Source organism: Aphis gossypii, chromosome 3, assembly GCF_020184175.1.
Source record: "Aphis gossypii isolate Hap1 chromosome 3, ASM2018417v2, whole genome shotgun sequence".
Classification (NCBI taxonomy): Eukaryota; Metazoa; Arthropoda; class Insecta; order Hemiptera; family Aphididae; genus Aphis; species Aphis gossypii.
The window spans coordinates 19,486,876-19,508,603 of record NC_065532.1 but is presented as its reverse complement, the minus strand read 5'-3'; the positions used below and the strand labels follow the sequence as shown (position 1 = coordinate 19,508,603).

At 28.4% G+C, this 21,728-nt stretch overlaps 1 protein-coding gene and 1 long non-coding RNA gene across 3 annotated transcripts in view; one reads left to right on the top strand and one right to left on the bottom strand.

Annotated features, from left to right (window-relative positions):
• LOC114126390 (neuropeptide CCHamide-1 receptor-like) overlaps window positions 1-21,728 on the top strand; it is a 123,775-nt gene that overhangs the window by 47,957 nt on the left and 54,090 nt on the right. For both annotated transcript variants that reach the window (XR_007604865.1, XR_007604864.1), the window contains exon 2: window positions 1,226-1,275. The gene's annotated coding sequence lies outside the window, so the exon portion shown is untranslated. The remainder of the gene's footprint in view (window positions 1-1,225; window positions 1,276-21,728) is intronic.
• Window positions 13,921-15,015, bottom strand: LOC126550837 (uncharacterized). The gene is made up of 3 exons (XR_007604866.1): window positions 14,788-15,015; window positions 14,225-14,290; window positions 13,921-14,152 (listed from the first exon to the last, which is right to left on the bottom strand). It is a non-coding gene; the product is annotated as an uncharacterized LOC126550837 (long non-coding RNA).

The window sequence follows — 21,728 nt, the reverse complement described above, 5'->3', positions numbered from 1 at the left end:
AAGGATTTAGGTGCTGTTTGAGAAAATCTTCTAGATTACTCGGTTTGTAGAGATTATTTCATATATATTTTGGTATTCTATAGAAATTATAAAGATTTCTCTGTGATTAAACCTGCGTGTGTTTGCACCCACATGAATTTTATATTCTTTTGGATTGGGTTTGATTCATTTTAGACGTATTAAGTAATTTAGTCTGTCGGGTTCTTAAGTGTCAGGAGAGCGCTGAGTAATATTAATATTTTATACATCCAACACCTACGAGCACCAATGAAATGTGTTAGTTTTTAGTCATGAGTTTAACGATTATCCGTAAATATTATTGTGTTTCATGTATTTTAACGAAAAAAATATACTAGTGTACGTGTAATGAAAAGAAATATGTCTCTTAGGAAATGATGCTCTGATGGCATTTAAGTAAAGTGGTTGTATCCTTTTAATATTTCGAAAAACGAGTACATTTATTTATATTATACCTACTTATCTTTTACATAGGTACCTAATAAATGTTTACTACCTTTAAGACTCACATAAAACTATTTTATATACGAAAATAATATAACAGTTGTAAAAAAACATCGTTTATTTTTTAAGCTTATTGATCATATTATATTATATACTTAGTTATAAACTTACAACTTATAAATTATAATTATCAGTACCTAGCTCTTTCAATGTATTATATTGAAAATATTATAAGCTTAAAATTATAAAACTAATTTTTACTTGAAAACGTGTTTTATTCATTTTAAACTGTTGATTTGTAATAAAACGTACCCATACCAAAAAATATTTTGCAAACTATATAAATGTTGAAATATTTTTTTTAATTTGTTTAATTTTTGATATACAAAATTTACATCATGAAAATGTCTATTCGTTGAAAAAATTATTTTACACCTAAACGAATTTGCATTTTATACGAAAGAAACTTTATTTTATGTATATATTTTTTAAATGAACTATTGTATTTTAGGTATTACAATTTTAAATGATTATGAGCTATATTATTATAATAACAAAATTATTATTTTTTTTTAATCAGAAAACCATATTATGTTTTACGATTCAATGTATGGTCTCAATAATAGGTTACATAATATAATCACACTCACTTAAAATATTGGATAAAAATTACAATAAATTAATATTATTAAAATATTCTAAATTATAAAATATTTATTAAAATTATATAAATTCATATTTAATTACTTATTTATTGTTTCAGGTTTGATTGCACCAAATTAGATTGTCAAAACAAACAAATCCAGTTAACAAGTAATACTATTTAAAAATAACAGACTATCATATCACTTAGAATAAAATACATTATATAATTACAAACAAAAGCTTGTATTTATAATGATAAAAATAAGTTTGCTTTGTATATAATAGTTTATACAAATCATTTTGTTTAAATATTATACGACATTACCAATAAGTTAATGTATTAGATTTCCGCTATTTTAACTTGTGGATTTCAAATTAAAATTTTGTGTTTGGGTTCTATCAATTAATAGTATTTTCTTTTCATGAAATAATTCAAAAGAATAAAAATGTACTTTATGAAAATATTAATTTATCATGCAATGTATAAATTATAAATATTCTAAAAAAAATCTGTTAACAGTTTCATAATTTTAAAAAGCGTTTATTCTAAATATTAGCTTGTTATTAATATTCATTTTAGATTCAAACTGAATGTCTAATCAATCGGACATATACCATTTATAGGTTGACAGATATACAATATATTGTTTATAGTAGTTAAGTATACATTTTCCAAAAAATTATGACTATCAGTTTGCACAGTGCTTATATATAATACAATATAGTTATATTCATGTTTCTACACGCTTTAAATTCATAGTTTGAAATGTTAATTATATTTTATCACCACAACCGCATCCATAAAATTTATGACTTATTTTTGAACGTAGATCAGTTTAAGGAATTTTTCTACTATTATAAAAATTACAGCTACTTAAAATAGTCACATTGTACTTATAATTTATATTTTAGGAAATATTGTCAATTAATTACTTATTTCAAAAAGATTATAAATGCTTCTTAAATATTATATATATATTTAATCGATTGTTGACAAAATATACTGTTCTTAACGACCTAATATTTATTTATTTATTTAAATATTTAAATTGGCAAACCCAGTTACAATTCTTAAAGAAATGCGTCTTTAGGGTTTTGAATAATATAATATTTTGTTATAACAGTAAATAACTTGTTTATCTTGAGTATAAAATGACAGTACAAATAGTAGGTAGTATAATTGGTATAATGAACAGTTTTTATATGATATAGGTATGTGATGTTTTGATATTTATGTCAAAATCATTCACAATATGAAAATAATTATTAGTATAAAACTAATATATAAATAACAATGAAAACTTAACTCAATAGAATATTGACATAGAATGTAATTACACTCGTTTTAGAAATGTTCACGCTTAGAGTGGCCTAAATTAATTTTATAATTTATATTTCATGCATAATCTATTGATAAAATATATTTTTGAAACTTCAATCATTTTTCTGCATTAAATGTTTTTTTTTTAAGTAGGTATTTCATAATTGTATACCTACGTTATAATTTTTGAAAAATATTATACGCTTAATGATAATATAATGACTTTTCAATTCTAATACATAATACCATGTGTTTAAGTCTATAGATATAGCGTGAGCCACGATGTATATAAATATATAGCAATGGTGTATATCAGTATATAATTGCAAATTTTAGAAGTATAAACTGTATGGTTCGGATAAATTTGAGTGTACTTTTATACTAAAAACATATATGATAATAATATAATATATATTATTAAGTAAACGAAGTAAATATTTACAAACTGTATATAACAAAAGTACAATAAGTACCTAATACAAATAATACATTTTAACAGAGTTTGACGGGTTGAGTGAGTCCAGTAACGCCACTTCAGTGTATTATATATTAGCGATATTGATAATTTTTGTAAGTTAAATACCTATCTTACAATTAATTGTGTTTTGTATTCATACCGCACAACCATCTATATATAATATTATAGTTATAATATATTATAATATATACATGGATGAAACAGATAACGTATAAAGCACGAGGTCAAAAAATGATAATTATGGGTACTACCCTAAAATACTTAATTTAGCCTATATCACTAGCTATTATATTATAATATTATACTATTACACTTATTCATTATTAAAGCGTTAATTTTTTTTTTAGTCCTCTCCAAGTGAATATGAACATCGTAATTTAATGCATACATTAATGTAATAACAAAATAGTTGAAATAATAATATAATGAATTTTTTTTTTTTTTTTTATTTTTTATTATTAATAAAGCCTCGGCATCTAGGGCCATTGGCTACTACAAATTTATGGGGTTACATTGGAAATGTTATATTGGAAGATAATTGCTTAATATTAATACACATATTATTTTACAGAAGGTTAATTAAATTAGAATTGATTATAAATGATATCATGTTTTGAATGTTGGCTGGCTGAAGTGCTTCGGCGAGAATGTATGAAATTCCTGCTTCCCGTTTTTCTCTCTCAAATTGGCGGCATTCAGATATAATATGCTTGATTGTGAGCTGTGTGCCGCAGCTTGTACAAATAGGGGGGTCTTCCTTCTTCATCAGATGTTGGTGGGTTAACGATGAGTGCCCTATTCGCAATCTGTTGATTGCCGTTTCTATTTTCCTGGATGTGTTCGAAGGAGAGGGCCATGTTAGGGTGGTGTGTTTGATCTCGTTTAGTTTTGTAGAACCTAGTCTCCAAGCCCGAAGCCATATGTTGCTTGTGATTGTTTTAGCTAGAGATTTAGCGTCGTGTAGAGTAAAGACATTAAGTTTTATAGCGTCCGGGGATGTTATTGCTTGGCGAGCATTTTCATCGGCTCTCTCGTTTCCCGTGATTTGACTGTGGCTGGGTATCCATATCAAGATTATGGAGTATCCGGAATTTGTGAGGTTATGCAGTTGGTTCTGAATTTTTCTGGCGATTTCATTCGGAGTGAAGGGGTTTTGGATGCTCCTTAAAGAACTTAGCGAGTCGCTTAGGATAGCTGCTTTGAGTATGCGTCTTGTTTTGATGAGGTCTAGGGCGTAAGAAATTGCCGTTGCTTCCGCTGAGTATATTGAGCAGAAATTGGGGAGTCTTAGCATTGATACGTGGTCTTTAACTACTACTGCGGCTCCAACGCCGTTATCAGTTCTGGAGCCGTCGGTGAATATTTCAGTGTGGTCACAGAGATCGGAGGTGATTGATTGTAGGTGTTGGTTAAAGACTATGGGTGGGGTGTCATTCTTAACTAGTTCGCTAAGTTCGCTGTTTACATAGTTGTTGAATAGCCAAGGGGCCGTCAGAGGGATTTCATTTTTAATAACATCTGAGTGCGGGAAATGGGTATCATCTAGGAAGTCCGTGATTTGTTTCGATACTCTGAGATTGTTTTGGGTGCGTCTAACTGCAAGCAACATGGTGCTTTGTACCCTCCTGATGTCGAGTGGTGCGACTCCGGCTATGTTGAGGACGCTAGGAATTGGGCTGGAGCGAAAAGCTCCTGTGACTAGTCTTAAGCCCGTGTTGTGAACGGTGTCTAACATTTTGAGTGCAGATGTCTTAGCTTTTATGAACAGAAAAGAATTGTATTCGAGCTTGGATAGGATGAGTGCCTTATATATTTGTAGTAGGCTGGAAGAGTGGCTACCCCATGACTTGTGAGCGAAGCATTTTAGCGTGTTGATTCTTATGAGCGACTCCTTTCGGATAGCCTTGAGATGAGGTATCCATGTGTTTTTTGAGTCGAACAGTATACCTAATATTTTTATGGACTTTTTGATGGGGATGGGTATGTTGTTCATTGTTATAGTGGTGGTACCAATGTTTCTTTTATTGGTGAAAAAAGTGCACTGGGATTTTTCAACCGAAAAGGAGAAACCAGATACAAGTGACCAGTCCTGTAGTGCCGTTAGCGTGTCCTGCAAGTGTGTTATAGTTGTCTTGGGACTGATGCTTCTACAGAAAAGGTTGAAGTCATCAGCGAACAGTGTACATTTTACGGGGGGTGCTATAGCTTGTGGTATATCGTTGATTGCTAGAAGAAATAAAGATACCGATAGAGTGGAACCTTGGGGTACGCCGTTGTGTTGTGTGTATAATTTGGACGATTTACCGTTGCACCTAACTTGAAAGGTTCTGTCGGTCAGGAAGTTCTTTATGAAATTGAATAATTTGTCGATAGATATGATATTTGACAGGATTTTTAATATGCGAGGACGCCATGCAGTATCGTAAGCTTTGGATATGTCGAGGGCTATGAGGCCCATCACTTGTTTCGTTTCGAGAGTGGAATGGATTTCCGCTTGTATATCATGTAGTGTGTTGCTTGTACTTCTATGTCTACGAAAGCCATTCTGGCGAGGATCTAGCAGATTGTTTTTTTCCAGAAACCATCTAAGTCTGGAGTCGATGATTTTTTCCAATACTTTAACCATGGTATTGAGGAGTGATATTGGTCTATATGATTTGGTTTCGAATTTGTTTTTGTTTGGTTTGGGTATCGGGATGACTATAGAGTGTTTCCATTTTTTTGGTATTGCTCCGGATGACCATATTTTATTGAATACCATGATAATTGAATCCAGGGCGGAAATGGGTAGGTTATGGATGAAGCAATACGGTATCCCATCTGGTCCTGGAGCGAGACTAGTGCATTTTGATGTAGCTCTGACCATTTCAGCTAGTTGGATTGGGGAGTTGAGTTTTATCTGCTCGTCTAGATTGGGGTTAATGCAGGATGTATAGTGTTGGTTTCTCATGTGGATGTTGTTATTAAGGAACGTTGCATTGTAGTTTTCGTCCGAACTATTTAGATAGAAGAGTTCACCAAAGAGGTTGGGTATTTCGTCGGGATCAGTACATAATTCTGTGTCTTTCATGATCTGTATGCGATGATTCTTGGGGTGACCGTGGATTGCCCTTACTCTGCGCCAAATTGTGGATGGGTCCGCCTGGGGCCCCAGACCGGAGGAGAACAGTTTCCAAGATTTGGCCTTGCCGCTTTTAACAAGGTAACGGGTTTTAGCTCTGAGCTGTTTCAGTTTTATATGGTCAGAGGAGCTTTTTGAGATTTGGAATGTTTTAAGTGCTAAGTTCTTTTTTTTAATTGAGTCCCTTATTTCATCGCTCCACCAGGGTACTTGGTTCTTCTTACGCGGGTTTGTGGATTTACCTATTGAAATTTCTGCGGCCCTGGTAATGGAGTCGGAGATAAACGTGATATCATCGTCAATTGAGGTGGAATCCGACTGTGGGTTCTCCAGCATGAAAGTGTCAACTAGGTTGGAAAAGAATCCCCAATCTGGGTTTTTTAACAACCATCTGGGGGTGGAGGATGTAGATATAGTCTTGGTGGAGAGCATAGTCATAAGGATCGGTAGGTGGTCGCTGTCGTATATCTCCTGTAAAACTGACCAAGAAATTCTTTGGGCTAGCGATGAACTTGAGATAGACAGGTCAATTGCAGAGAAAGTGCCATTTGAAGGGTTGAGCCTAGTTGGTTGGCCATTGTTGAGGAGTGCTATTGAGTCACTATCTAGAATTTTTTCGATTGATTTGTCTCGGGTGTCCGTTTTTTCAGATCCCCAAAGGACACTATGGCTATTGAAGTCCCCGAATAGAATGAAGGGTTTGGGTAGTTGAGTGATGATGTTGTCTAGGTCGGATGTTTTGAAGGGTGTTTGGTTTGGAATGTATATGTTACATATTGTGATTTTGAATTCCAGTGTTACCTGGACCGCGATAACTTCAAGGTCTGACTGGATTGGGATCTGTACGCTGGGGTAGTCGGAGTGTATTAGGGAGGCGACGCCTCCGCTGGCCCGAGTACAGTCTGGGCGGTTAGCATAAAAGATTTTGTAGTTCTTAATGCTAGGTATTTTGTCGTTTTTTAGGTTTGTTTCTTGGAGGCCAATGCACATGGGTGAATATTTTTGTATAATTAATTGTATATCGTGACGTTTTTTGTTAAAACTATTTATATTCCACTGTAGTATGTTTAGGTTCTTCATTGTAGATACTATATTATAAAAGTGGTGGTTGGCTATTTGTGGATTATTGTTGTTGTGATATGGGAGTGTCGGTGGGGTCAGCTGAAAGAGACGAGAGAAGTGAATTAACAAGTCTCGTGAGTCTGTTCTTGATGCTAAGGTTATTAATTTTCGGGCGAACCGTGTCGATAATTACAATCATTTCCATGGTTGTGATGTTGAATTTCTCTACGATGTGGGAGGGGTTTGGCTCGGAAAGTGTGTTTTCAATAATGTATTTAAATTGATTGTAGTTGATTTTCAGGTTTGGGATATTTTCAAAAGTCTTTTTTGCAGGGAGTAACGCTTCATCTAGTTTCATTATTATCTGCTCGATCGAGTTTGTGCGTTTTGGTTTTTTATGAGGGGGTTGTGGGTTTTTGGCTGATTCTTTTAATTTGGTTTCGAGTGTACCGTTGGTGGTCCGTGTCTTTACGATTTCTGTTTGGGGAGGTGTTGAATCGGTTAGGTTAGGTGGGGTTTTTGCGATAGACGTGGTATCCTGGCAGCTGGAGCTAGATGTTGATGGTGCGGATCTTTTTTCCTGGGCGGGTGGTTCCTGTGTGACTGGTGGGTTGGTTGTTGTTTCCTTGAGGTTTTCATCATTGTGTGGTATATCCATGGGGGTGGGGGAGCTATCTGTGTTTTGGGTTGTCTGATCGTTGGTGTCCATGATCTTTTTAGGATTGTTGCCGAGAGTTGGTGCGGCATTATATTCTGGTGTATTTTTACAGTGGTTTGAAGTGTGGCCCGTTTGTTTGCACGAAAAGCATGTCACAGTGTCATCCGATAAAAATATACGATATTCCGTTTGATCAAATTGTAATAGAATCGAGCTCGGAATTTTATCACTGTGCTCAGGGTGTATATATAGTTGGCGTCTGAAGCTGCCTATGTGACCGAACTCGTCGTTAGTAAAACCGGCCTTCATGAACGTAATCGGTGATAGCATTTTAATTGAAAGATTGTTAATTGCTTTAGCGATTATGTCGTGTGGGATTATCGGTTGGACATTGGATAGTATTATGCGCTTGGCTGGGTTGATAAGGCGGCGATACGGTATTTCGGTGTTGTTTATTGTTATGTAATGTTGTTTTGCTATGATTTGCTCGACGATGTTTTTGTTTGCGAAGTATATACAGAACCTATTGTTCGACACTCGAGATGCGAATTTTATATTGTTTGGTGGCGTAAGTGAGCTGAAAGCTTTGATGTATTCTATCTGTGGTACATCTTGGATTGTGTTGAAAATTATAGCTTGGTCTTTTTTCGGGAAGGAGACATTTGCGGTTGTTTCGGCGAAGGTTTTTTGCGTGTCTGGCTGTGATGATTTTGGTTTGGAAAGAGGTGTGTTGATATCAGGGTCGTCCGACATGTCGGATGGACTCGTGAGTGCTATGCCTAATTGGTTAAGGGGGGCCGTAATTAAAGAGCATACCTTCTTAATTGCGGTGAAGTTCTCGTAGTTGCTATCGGAAGCTAAAAATGCGATAAGCGACTGACGGTAACACACGTGTGTATCGGTCGGCTGTGACACACGTACTAATAATATAATGAATTATGTTACCAAGAAAGTTATTATTATTATTATATTGAACTATTCTCTACAAAAACTTAAATTATATGAAACATAGAAAAAGTTTAAAGTGTGATAACATTTTTTTTATCGTCCCATACATAACTTTTACTTCTCTGGTACTTCTTTGGTTATTTTTAAATTTAAATATAAGTGTTTCACGCATTAATTTGCTTAATCTACTTATTTGTGATTATATATCATAAATAAATACACAAGTAATAAGGTATTGATATTATTTAGTATTTACAAATGTATATCATACAAAAGAAAATACATTCATCACTTCGTTCAGAATCTAAAGTATAAAACATTTTTTATTTGAAGTGAATAAAGTACAAAAATATAATAGAGAAAATTAATAAAAAAAACTCATGCTGCTGTAAAGTAGGTGTTGATTGTATGTAGACTTTGAATAATTCATTGATTTTATATCACTGCTATTTTATGGTTTAAACATCACACAAACCAAATATAAATAAGTAATATTTTTTTCTAGAAATATCAAACTTATACCGTGTGTTTACTTAACAATTTCAAGAAAATAAAACCTAATTCTTAATGTAAATCAAATAAATTTTGAATTGATATAAAATTTTACATCATAAATTTATATTATAGGTTTATATTACTATATAAGACATACAACATTACATCAATTATACAGCTTCAATCAGATAATCATTTTATAACATATAATTATAAATCTATAATATTATTTTAGCATTAATTATTGTATAATTTCTTAAATACAAATTATCAATTAGACATACACATTTATATTGTTATGAGACAATTTTTCATAAAATAATAAAATGTATACTACGTAGAGAGTAGAAATCTTTTAATATGTGTTCTTAAACAACGAAACATATTATACGTTTTAGAAGTGATGGATGAACTTAATTGAGTACCTTGTACCCTAATTATGCAGACACTAAGTGTTCGTGAATAATAATTTTGCGATTTAAATAACCAGTCACTTTTATCTTAGGTCCTAACCAAGATGCTCTGTGGGAAATTATTTATTTCATTCATTATAGAGCCATTTAATTCAACCACATACAAAGGATTAGTCGTTTAACAATGTAGTTGGTAGTTTTGGTTAAACTAATTTTGCTTGTAGGTACTGCAGATTTTCATCCATATATTAGTAACGAGGGATGAGTTTGTCATTTGCTGATTATGAAATATTGGTGTAACCAATGTCCTAAACCAGTTGTTAGTATGGATTTTTAGTTGATACCTCCGATACGTAAAAAAATAAAAGTATATAAATAGCATAATTATCTACTATTATAATAACTCTAATTTATAAAAAAAACTCTAATTGCACAATAACTGATATTAGTGTACTTTTTTTGTTTCACGTTTATACTAGAAAAATCACAAACAGTGCAAATAAATGTTTTGTTTAAAATATATATGTATATAACAGAGTTTAATGCATATTGATGTGACAAATAAGATTTAAAATATTGTATATTATAATACATATAATTATTACATAATTAGTATGTATACCTAGTACACTTCTATATAAAATAGTATTTATTTTATATAACATCACATAAAGTGTAAATGAAATCAGTCAAATAAATGTAGTAAAGTTTGTATCGAATATATTATTATATAGGTAATCATTTGTAGTACAAACAGAAAAAAATCAAGACTTCAGAGTATCTCATAACTTTTAATCAATTAATTACTTAGATGTTAATGAATTAAAGATTTTTAAACCATTAGGCTAGAAATTGTTATATGTTTAGGTACTGTTCCTACTAGATTCATATCATGTTATATATTTTCCATGGCAAAAAAAATGATAGGGCAGAGAAAGGGTTGCACGCCTATTTGGTTAATTATAATTGTGGTGCGTTCAGAAGTGAGTTATGAATTTATGCCACTTAATGGTGGTAGTAAACGCAAAAACGGACTTAATATCCAGAAGTGTTTGTGCGTAATCATAACCACTCATTAGATTTCGTGAGATAAAGTTATTTTTTAATTTTTTAGTTTATGGATAAAAATTCATCATCTACTAACTATTGAATAAATAAAATAACTCGACAGCAAAATGTGAATGCCGTGGATGATTGTTTTTAGCTTTAATAGCACTAAAATATATCTAGAACACATTTTTATCTTTATTGTTTAGCTTACCAAAAATTATATTCAATTCTAATCAATTATCTAAATCAAAACAATAAATTGTCTATCTATAGTATTTGCACAATATTACAATAAAGTAATGCAATTTATTTCATTCAATGTTCAAAGAATCTTTGTTATAATCAATAAAAAGTTCATAAACTTAAATTATGTTACAAGCAAACAGTGGTAGAAACTAGAATGCCATTATAATTTGTTAATCTCACTGTTGTAACTTTGTAAATCACTTACGGATTAACATTTACGATATATCATCGTTAATTTTCCACATTCTATACAAGAAATTGTTAAAATCAGCATCATTATTTATGTTTTTAATATTTTTAGATTACACTTTTAACCATTTATATTTGTATCGATCAATACTCACATCTCGTATTATATTTAAATGCATATTAACGTGCACACACTTGCCTCTATTTATTACTTCTTTGTATTTTTAGATCAAAAAAAACCTAACCAATATTAGTATACTGTAATTAATTATTTTTACATAAAAAAAACTCATTTAAACTTGTTCATAAAAATAAACTTTATCATTATTTGTTTTAAAAAAATTCGTATTGATTGTATTTCGTTTTTAGTTTGTTCATATTTATTGAAATACATTTTTTTTTAAAAAAAATAATATAACGACTTTGAACTTAGTGATCACTTAGACATTTAGATTTACATAAAATTATCATTAAAATATATTTATTTATGGTACCTATCCAATATATTCTAATATATAAAATTGTTATGAATACCTATCTAATTTGAAGTAAAAATTTTGTAAATATTCTATAGTAAACGTAGTGATTTGAACTTCACTATCAATCGTTTTTCAAGCAACGATTTACCATTGCTACAAAATGTAAAGTAATAATATGCCATTAAATACTTTGCTGACACGAGTTATCCAATATACTGAGTGCTTTATAGAAAGTATATTTTGATTACTCTACGGTTTTATTTTATTTTTGTTTTTATAGGAAGTTTTTTTTTTAATAACGTTATTACGTCTTAATAAAAAATGTGACTATTAAACAAGAACATAAGTTGTTCAGTATACAACAATAATTTTAATAATAAAAGATAGTTTTTGTGTTCGTTCAGTTATATAACTTTGGTACTGGTGTAAAATATGATACTTAATCATAACATTTTCTAAAAATCTTTAATGGTTTGAACTTAAAATGTACATAAAGTGTATATGAAAAGTTAACTTTCAATATAATAGAGTGATTAGGTAATATAATATGTATATTGCTAAAATACTATTACCAATAAATACGTTTTAATATCTAAATATATTCAAATGATCATTTTTTTTTTTTTTTAATTAACTTTTCATACGTTGTAAATACATAGTAATCTATTTAAATTAAATAAATAAAATGTCAAAAATGAATATTATGAAGCATTAATTATTGATTAAAAATAAAAATAATTTAGATTTTAAATAAAATCAAATAGAAATGAAACAGATTTTTATATTAGGTATGACTAAAAATATTTTTTTTATATATACATAAAGTTGTCTACTTTATAAAAAAAAAAAGAAAGAAGATATTCGATTCATTAATTAATCTATTTTTCTAATACCCGTTGGGCTATCATAATATTATGACTGGTTTAACTCGTTTTCTAGTACTTTTACTGTCTTGAATTCTTAGACATTTTAATCATAAAACAACAGTAGATCATAATATTGTCTAATATCATATTATACTACTAAAATATTTCAAACGAAACCCAAACTTTGCAATTAAGTGTTTTGTTTTATGTGTTATTTTAAGTGATGTTGTAAGAATATTATTATAATGATAGTATTAGTAGTAGTAGTCACGTCCATTTTCTCAATAACTTGAGATAATCGGCATGTGTAAATCGAATTGTAAGATAACGACGATGGGCAATTTAACGGGTAGGTTTTGGAGTTCAAAACTCAACAGTATTAAAAAGAAACATCACGTATGTACAAAAACTTTTGAAAACTTTTGTCATCACCTCTATTGAGAATAAAATAACGCGATTAGATAAGCGAAAGTAACTAATGGGAAGCCGATGTTCATTGTTCAAATGCATGCTTTTGTTAGTCTTGGACCTTGGTACCTATAATATCACGTAAATCTTAAGAGCACATGGAAATTAAATGAATTAATAATTAATAGTTAATTCAGTTTTAAATCAAAATATATGGGTCGAGATATATTAATAATATATAATAAATAATATTAAAATATTAACCGCAAATATTACAACCCTTATTATGTATTTTTTTTTTTTTTTTTTTTTAATACACCCGCGGCAACTTAGGCCATTGGGGATGGATTAGGTTTTTTTAATCGGTTATTACTGTAAGGTTGGGAACGGTAGGGAGAAACACGTGTGTGTGTTGTGGCAGAATTTCTAATGGGGCACCCGTAGGTTTCTGCCATGCCCCGGGGTGGGGGATGGCGGCACTTATTCTCCGGACACCGTGACTTGCCCGAAGAAAAATGCCACCCGGTGACCGCGGATCGAACCAGCGACCGGCTGCGCCGCAACCGACGCCTTAGACCACACGGCCACCTCGTCCCCTTATTATGTATTATAATAACTTTAAACGAGAAATTCTGTATCAATTATCGTTCTTATACCTTTTAGTTTAATAAGAAATAAAATTCACATTAGAAAATATTTTTGTTCGTCTTTATTAAAATAGTAACTTATATGCATACATTATCAGGACTCACAAGTTTACGTATTTGCAAATCAATCTCTCCAAATCGTATTTAATGTTAAAATAAATGACATTTTTTGTTTCAAAATAACAGAATTCAATACATGTATTCAAATTAAGTGTTGTAGTTTTAAACAAAATTTTAGATTCTTAGGATTTGAAAATAAAAACTACACATCACAATTTGTAGATAACATAATTGTATTTTAAATCGATATTTATTTTACAGATGTACGAGTATGTACATTAATTTAACCATTATTTTCTTGACTAAAGCATTTTCGTCGAAAGTAGATGCGTAAGTATGGTTTTTAACTGCATTTGTACAATTTATCCTCTGCTAGTGAGCCACCAAATCCGTAATTTTTGACGTTGATACAATTGTGGCTATATTCTGTTTGATGTTCAGTGCAATAAGGAGACCCAATATTGAGTTCGTAACAACTTTTACAACACAAACCTGAAAACTTTTGGTCCTTTCGTTGATATCGTAAGTACTCATGGACGCGTTCGTAAAATAAAATATTTTCCCTCGGTGATGGTACATCGCTTACGTGACCAATTCTACAGATCTATACTTAAAAAGTTTAAAGTATATTATTTTGCGCAAGGCGTACTATTTTGTATTTTTTCTTATTACACACTTTTTAGTATTAGGTACACCTAAACACGTGACTTGCCTTTTTTGATAAAATTTAATGCATTACTCTCTGTAAGCACTTTATTAGTATGTACAATTGTTTCCGTAGAATAATAGATTATAAAATATAAATATATTCTTAAATCATAATTATTTATTATCTAGATCAATATTGCCTAAAAATACTAAAAATTACGAAATAGTATGGACAGTCCCTACAATATTCGTTTTACGGAATTCAATAGGTACTCGTTAGTTATTTATAGACTTAACATACATTTAGACATTTAGAAAAATGGTTGTTACTTTTTGTATAATTAGTGAAAAGAGAAAAAAATATTCAATCTATAATTATTTTATAGTTTTATAAAAATACTACAATGTTAAGACATAATAATATATTTATGTACGTGAATATACGTAAATATTATTATTTACTTATGTACTGTGGTAAATGTAATAACACTGATAATGAAATGTTAATTAGGTATAGGTACTCTACTAAATATGAGTGTGGAAACTTGGTAATTTTAATTGCTAGCTAGGTATGTGTTGTACAGGACTTACGTTCGCTCATGATAACTCTCAAACATATCATTTATGTATACAACACGGAGTTTAACTTCGAATTTTGATTTATAAAAATTAAACATTTTAATGTACAGAAATACCTATACATTTATTTAAAATAGAATATGATGTTTAATTTAAATTTAATGATTGTTTATTTTTTATGTAGATCGATAAACAATATAAAAAATTCATAATCCGTTAAGAGGACGCAATAGTATAATCATAAAAAGATTCGTATTATAAAATATATATGAGTAATATATATTTTTAAACATAATCTTATTATCGATTTTCAATAGTAACAAATGTATTATTGATAGGTACTTAAACAGCTGAAATGACGTAGAATTACTATTCGCTATAAAAAAAAAAACAACACGCAAATCTGATTTATAATAGTAACATTATACATTTATACATGTTGACTAATGAGTATTTATCATAAACCAAAACATTTTTAAATACATAAAATAAAATATTGTCGTGTGGGTTAATTGGTTAAAACTTTTTTTTTATTTATACCAACTTAAAATTACTTTAAACAATTAAATACATTTTTTTTTAAGATATATATTATTATATTATATACGTAAGTAACAATAATTATACTATGTTACTAGTACTAAAAATAATCATCTTAAACGATAAAATGTATGTTACCTATATATTATATTTTAATGTAACTTTAAAGTTTATTTTGAGATCTTAAATATGGATAATTCTCAGTATAGATAGGTATACTGGTTGTAATTTAATCATTCACAATTTTAATAAACAGAATTTTCAAATAGTATCATTATATTGTTCAAGAAAATAGAACATCAGTTTAGAACCTCCCGTTTTTATTAAATTAAAAAATTGATATGATATCTATAAAAACTATTTATAATATCAAACCATTTAAATAGGTATCTTATATTATTCAATTAAAAGTAATATTATAATTTACAATGAAATAGTGTACTTTTTATTCATCAACATTTTTTTATTTGTATTTATTCTTTATGATATTATGTAATATTTAAATTATAATTATATAATAGTTAAATCATTTTAATATGTTTTTAGTTATTATATTATTTTACAATAGCGTTAAAAAAAAAAATTTACAATATTACGAACCGTTTTATTTGACGATGTTTATCACATTAAAGAGAACTTAAATTATTTTTATTTATTTTCAACTAAACTATTAGGTATATATTCATCATATATAAATATATGATATTTTCTATTCAATAATTAAATATTTTATTGTTTTGTGAATAAATGCTACAGAAAACATACTGCAGCTAGTGGCCATTGCCAGAGTTCACTCATATACTATCAAATAATAAAAACATAAAGAAATAATAGATTTCAATGTAAAATATACATATATAATATTATATATATTTCAATAATAATAAACTTAAAAAATTGACTACGTAGTCAGACTTTTATTCCCACATTTTATTTTTAAAACTAAAAACTATAACTATAAAATAACGTACTTAATGTTATTTTAACGTAATTCCAATTTCAATTGTAGTATAAAAATTATAATATAAAAGCACATGATGTTGTTAAGTTTGTGATAACTAAAAAGTACCTATGAACGAATATTAATATTATTTGAGTAACACTTAATACAAAAAGTATTTTTGACTTTTATCATAGTTACAAAAATATACTATTATTGGCTAAAGACAGACTTATTGTCCTGGTTTCACAAAGGTGACTGAATAATAGAGTGGGTATATATTGGGGGTATTCAATTAAATAATGTCATATTCATTGTTGCATAATAATAGGTGTCAAATTAGTGTATTTTCTATCCATGTTATGATACAAAGTAAAAACTTGTTTTGGAACAATGTGGCGTTTTCGTATATGTGCTTTATAAACCTACGCACTTGTGTTTCAATAACCTTATACTAATGGGATTTTATTACTATTATACATCAATGTATATCACAGCATATATTTGAACTCATACAATTTTTATATCTTCCAATAATTTATAATACACCCCTAAAGTAGGGTTCACGTATCAACAAACGTGGGTGGTAGTTAAAAATTTACCAAATATTTTAATTATTTTGAACAATTTTATTATTCTTCAATATAGAAATAAATAAAAGTCATCGTACAGTCACTCAAGATGTAGAACATTATAAGTATTAAAGTATGTATAGATCACTGAGACTTTAAAATACGTTAAAAAACAAATGTTACGAAAAAAAAAATTAGAACTTAAAAGAAAAACAGAATGTAATCGAAAAATATATATATTTCATAAAATAACAATATTTTTTTTTTTTTTTTTAGAAATGGTGTATTATGTGTTTATTAAATTGTATAATATTTCTAAATTTAAACAATTATAAGTTATATTTATTATTTAATTATAACACTTGAAAACACGTTACTTAAAAATTATAACCTATTTTTTATTTAAATATAAATTTTAACTAAAAAAAAAACATATCTGTTGAAGATGTAATAATCTAGTAAACTTTCAATTAAACAAATTCCTAATTTATTAAATAATATTCAGTTTTTAAAATGCTGGTATTAAATTAATTATGTTATAACATGATGTATTCAAATTTCAAATACAATAAAGTTTTATTCCTGTACAATGCCAGAATTTATTTTTTGTTATACGTTTAGTAGCAATAATCATTTAAATTACCCCAACTTATATTATTTTATTAAGTAAGCATTGATTTTTGGGTTCATTCATAATATAATAATATTATGATACTATGGTCTATACTCTATAGTCTATAATACTATAATAATAATGTGACGTATATTATTCCGTAGTATTAAAATTGCATATACAAGGCGCCGTGTTACAAAAATATTTTTTTCTGGTTTTACTATTATATTATGTTTTATGATACGTGTGGTTTATAAATTCAAAGTTTATGTACTTAAACTTTCGTTGATAATTTAGTTAATTTGCTACAAAAATTAGAAAACTTCAAAGGATATGGCTCTTTTGAATACAGTCTTAAAACTAACAGCATTATGTGGTGCTAAATGGTTTGATGTTATACGTTATGTTTACTGTGAATAAACAAATCGAGGATACTAACAACTGGTAATTGGAAAAACATGTATTTAATTTTTATCCTCACATCAAAGTTTTGAGTATAATTTGCTAATAATTTTGATTTGCTCAATTCGATCTTATTATTTACTGTGATATAGTAGCAATCCGCTTGCAGTAATAAATTTACATAAAAAATAAATACGAATCGTTAATACAGTTTTTAGCGATGGTTTCAGATGTCAAAAAAGATTAAAAATTATAATTGACAAATGATAAACACAAATAACTTTCATCAAAGTTATTTATGGATGATGGCCAGCGCCATTATACGTATAGTACATTAATATTATTTAATAAGTTAAGTGACATTATCCACTGCCAGTTGGTCAGAGAATTATCTAAGGTATCTTGGAAAATACCTTATACTTAAGTTTATTATTTGTGTTCCGGATTACGCTTCTTAAATATACGTGACTATACTTTGAATCATATTGTCCCAAATTTAATTGTTATAGTTTTAAATCTAATATTACTAATAATTTTTAATCAGTGGTATTAAATATATTCATGTATTATGAAAATAAACAAATGGGTCCCTTTATATCATAATTTATTCATAATATATGTATCATAACTTGTAAAATAATAATGTAAACTGAATTGAAGCGTCAACTTATCGTGAACTCCTTAAATTACAATTCACTTAAAAAAGTCGTTCAGCTATGTAGCAGCTGTCTTTAACATTTATAATTAAAATGGTGACTATATTGGAAATGTGTTAATTTTTTTTAAAAAAACCATTATAAGCAATGATGTCATGTAAGCTTACAGTCTAAATCTCTAAACGATTATTAGTAAATATCTATAATGAAATATTTACGTTTTTTATTAGTGATAAGATTGATTAAACTAAGTTTTGAAAACACAAAGTGTATACATATTTAGAAATAATAAATTATGATACTATTATTAAAAATACAATACTATTAGTACCTAATTGTTATTAATCAGTTTTGATGAACTTAGAAAGGCGTAATTATGTTCACGGAATACAGTTTGAATTAAACTTTAAAAGTTTCAATGTGTATAGTTAATATACTTTAATATTTTAACATACATTAATATTTAATTGTTGATAAAAGAAGTCCATAGTAATAATAAAAATACATTTTTATAATTTTAAAACAATAACTTAACATGTAAATTGTCGTCAGTATTTAAATTTGGAATGCATATAAAAAACTGTATTTTTGGAATATCTATATTTTCGTAAAAATACTTATTAAGATGGCTTTGTAATAAATAGTTAACTTTTCATTATTGAAATTTAAAATTGTTGACATTTTTTACTATAAAATAATTTTTAAGACTATTGTTTTGTACAATTTTAAGTTTATACAGTCATAAAAAATTATTACTATGTACTTTTGATGTGTATCATGATAAGAACTTATAAACTTGAATTAAATTTTCAAGTGTTTACTTCAAAAAAAAAATTATAATTATTAAATCAAAAATAAACTGAAAAAAAAAAAATTAAATTTAAATATTTAAATATAGCACAAAAGTAATCAAAATATTTTAAGAATAAACCATATTTATTAGAATATATATTTTATTTTGACGCGATTATTTCGATGCATGCCAAGTAATCACGGTCATTTGGACGAACGACAATTGGCGCCTGTGAAATTTCGACTCATAAAATATCAATGCCACTACATTTAGCCACAAGATAATTTTGACGCAAAATAAAAACATAACAATAGTATGTATGGCTTACATAGAGAATTTACATTAAAATTATATTTGAAGATGTCAGATTATTAGGTAAGTTACCCTAGCCCCGCCACTTACGATTTATAAATAGAAATTAATGTCAAATTATGTAATATCATTTGTAATCATTTGTAACCACCAAAAAAAAATTTGTAACCCACCCACTTCGGCTCAAAACGAAGTTCCCATGTGGCGGGGCCACGGTGACGTCATTACAGCCCGCCATTACAGAAGTTCGACTTGTAGGTACTTGAAACCTAGTGGATATTATGTAATATCATTTGTAATCATTTGTAACCACCAAAAAAAATTTGTAACCCACCCACTTCGGCTCAAAACGAAGTTCCCATGTGGCGGGGCCACGGTGACGTCATTACAGCCCGCCATTACAGAAGTTCGACTTGTAGGTACTTGAAACCTAGTGGATATTATGTAATATCATTTGTAATCATTTGTAACCACCAAAAAAAATTTGTAACCCACCCACTTCGGCTCAAAACGAAGTTCCCATGTGACGGGGCCACGGTGACGTCATTACAGCCCGCCATTACAGAAGTTCGACTTGTAGGTACTTGAAACCTAGTGGATATTATGTAATATCATTTGTAATCATTTGTAACCACCAAAAAAAAAAAAATTTGTTCATCGATCCTTTTGACTAAATGGTGCATGTCAATTATTTTCAATTTTCATAATAAGTACTCACTCATGTTCAATTGTTTACCCTGTTATTAATTTTTCTTGAAACTTTTTATTCTTTAAAACAAATGAATTAATTATTTATACCTTTATATTATATATAATATGTTTTTTACGTTAAAATATTATGTAGCTAATATCTATGTTAATATAGTCCATAGTATAATATTATAAAGTACACTACAAAATATAATAAAATTTTAAAAATAATTTTCACTTTGTCAAATTAAATATTGTGCAAAGTTCATAATCAATAATATCCCAAAAATAGTCTTACCTTTTTTTACATTTTTTAAATCTCTTAAAATATTCATGTATTTGCGTTAGTTCAGTTCTTGAAATTATTATTTGTAACTATATATGTAGGTAGGCGCCTACCTATATCATATTATTGGTGGTTATTAGCTACGACATTATTATGTAGGTACGTTTACATAATATATTATTATTCATTACATTGCAACACATATTATATGTTATTAATTGAACGTTTATTTAATACATAGCAATACTTACATTATTTGGTAGCTATTCTTAATGTTTTCTTAAGTTATGATGGTTATAATATAGTTTCTATCATGCATTAAAGAAAATCGATATGGTCATAGAGAAGAGGATCATTTACGTTGTGCAGGTACTTTGTTTTATTTCAAATGAAAAATATGTAAAATTAACAATATTGGTATTATTTTGTATAAAATAGAATTTCAGCATTAACTTTAAATTAACTTAAACGTAGTTGAAGTATTTAACTCGTGATAATAATAGCTTCACCTGTTATTTAAGTAAATATTATGTGTTTAAATTATTATTTTGTTAAGTATCACATAATCACTGAATGGAGGTTATATTGTAGGTTCTTATTTTATCTATGACATGCCCCGATTTCAGATGTTTTGTACTATTCACAATGAGAAGGAACTTCGTTCAGTTTTAAATAAAATATAAAAATGTTTACATCCAATCTGTAATTCGTGATGATGGGTAAGATAAGGCTGTGTTTGACAATCGATTACAATAATGTTATGTCCTATAAGTATACATAATCAAAAAAAAAACATATGTATATACTATATATATTAGAGTATAGGCCGCTGTAATCTATTTATAACGGGCTATAATGTTTTTCAATTTGGTATATATTTTATTATTATTATTACTTCTATTTTTATTTTAGTACAATAAAATAATTGTAATATGTTCATTACCACTTGTGCTGTGGATGTGTTATGTTGTAATTTTCAATTACAATACGTTTTTATAATTTCAATTTATTTGGACAGACGTACCTATTGTACAAAACACCGTTAAGTACTGTGATTTAAAAGGTAAGTATTACAGATATGATAAACTATTTTTTACGTTTGCAGTTTACATTTGAATAATATAAAAACTAGATTACTATAAGTCATAA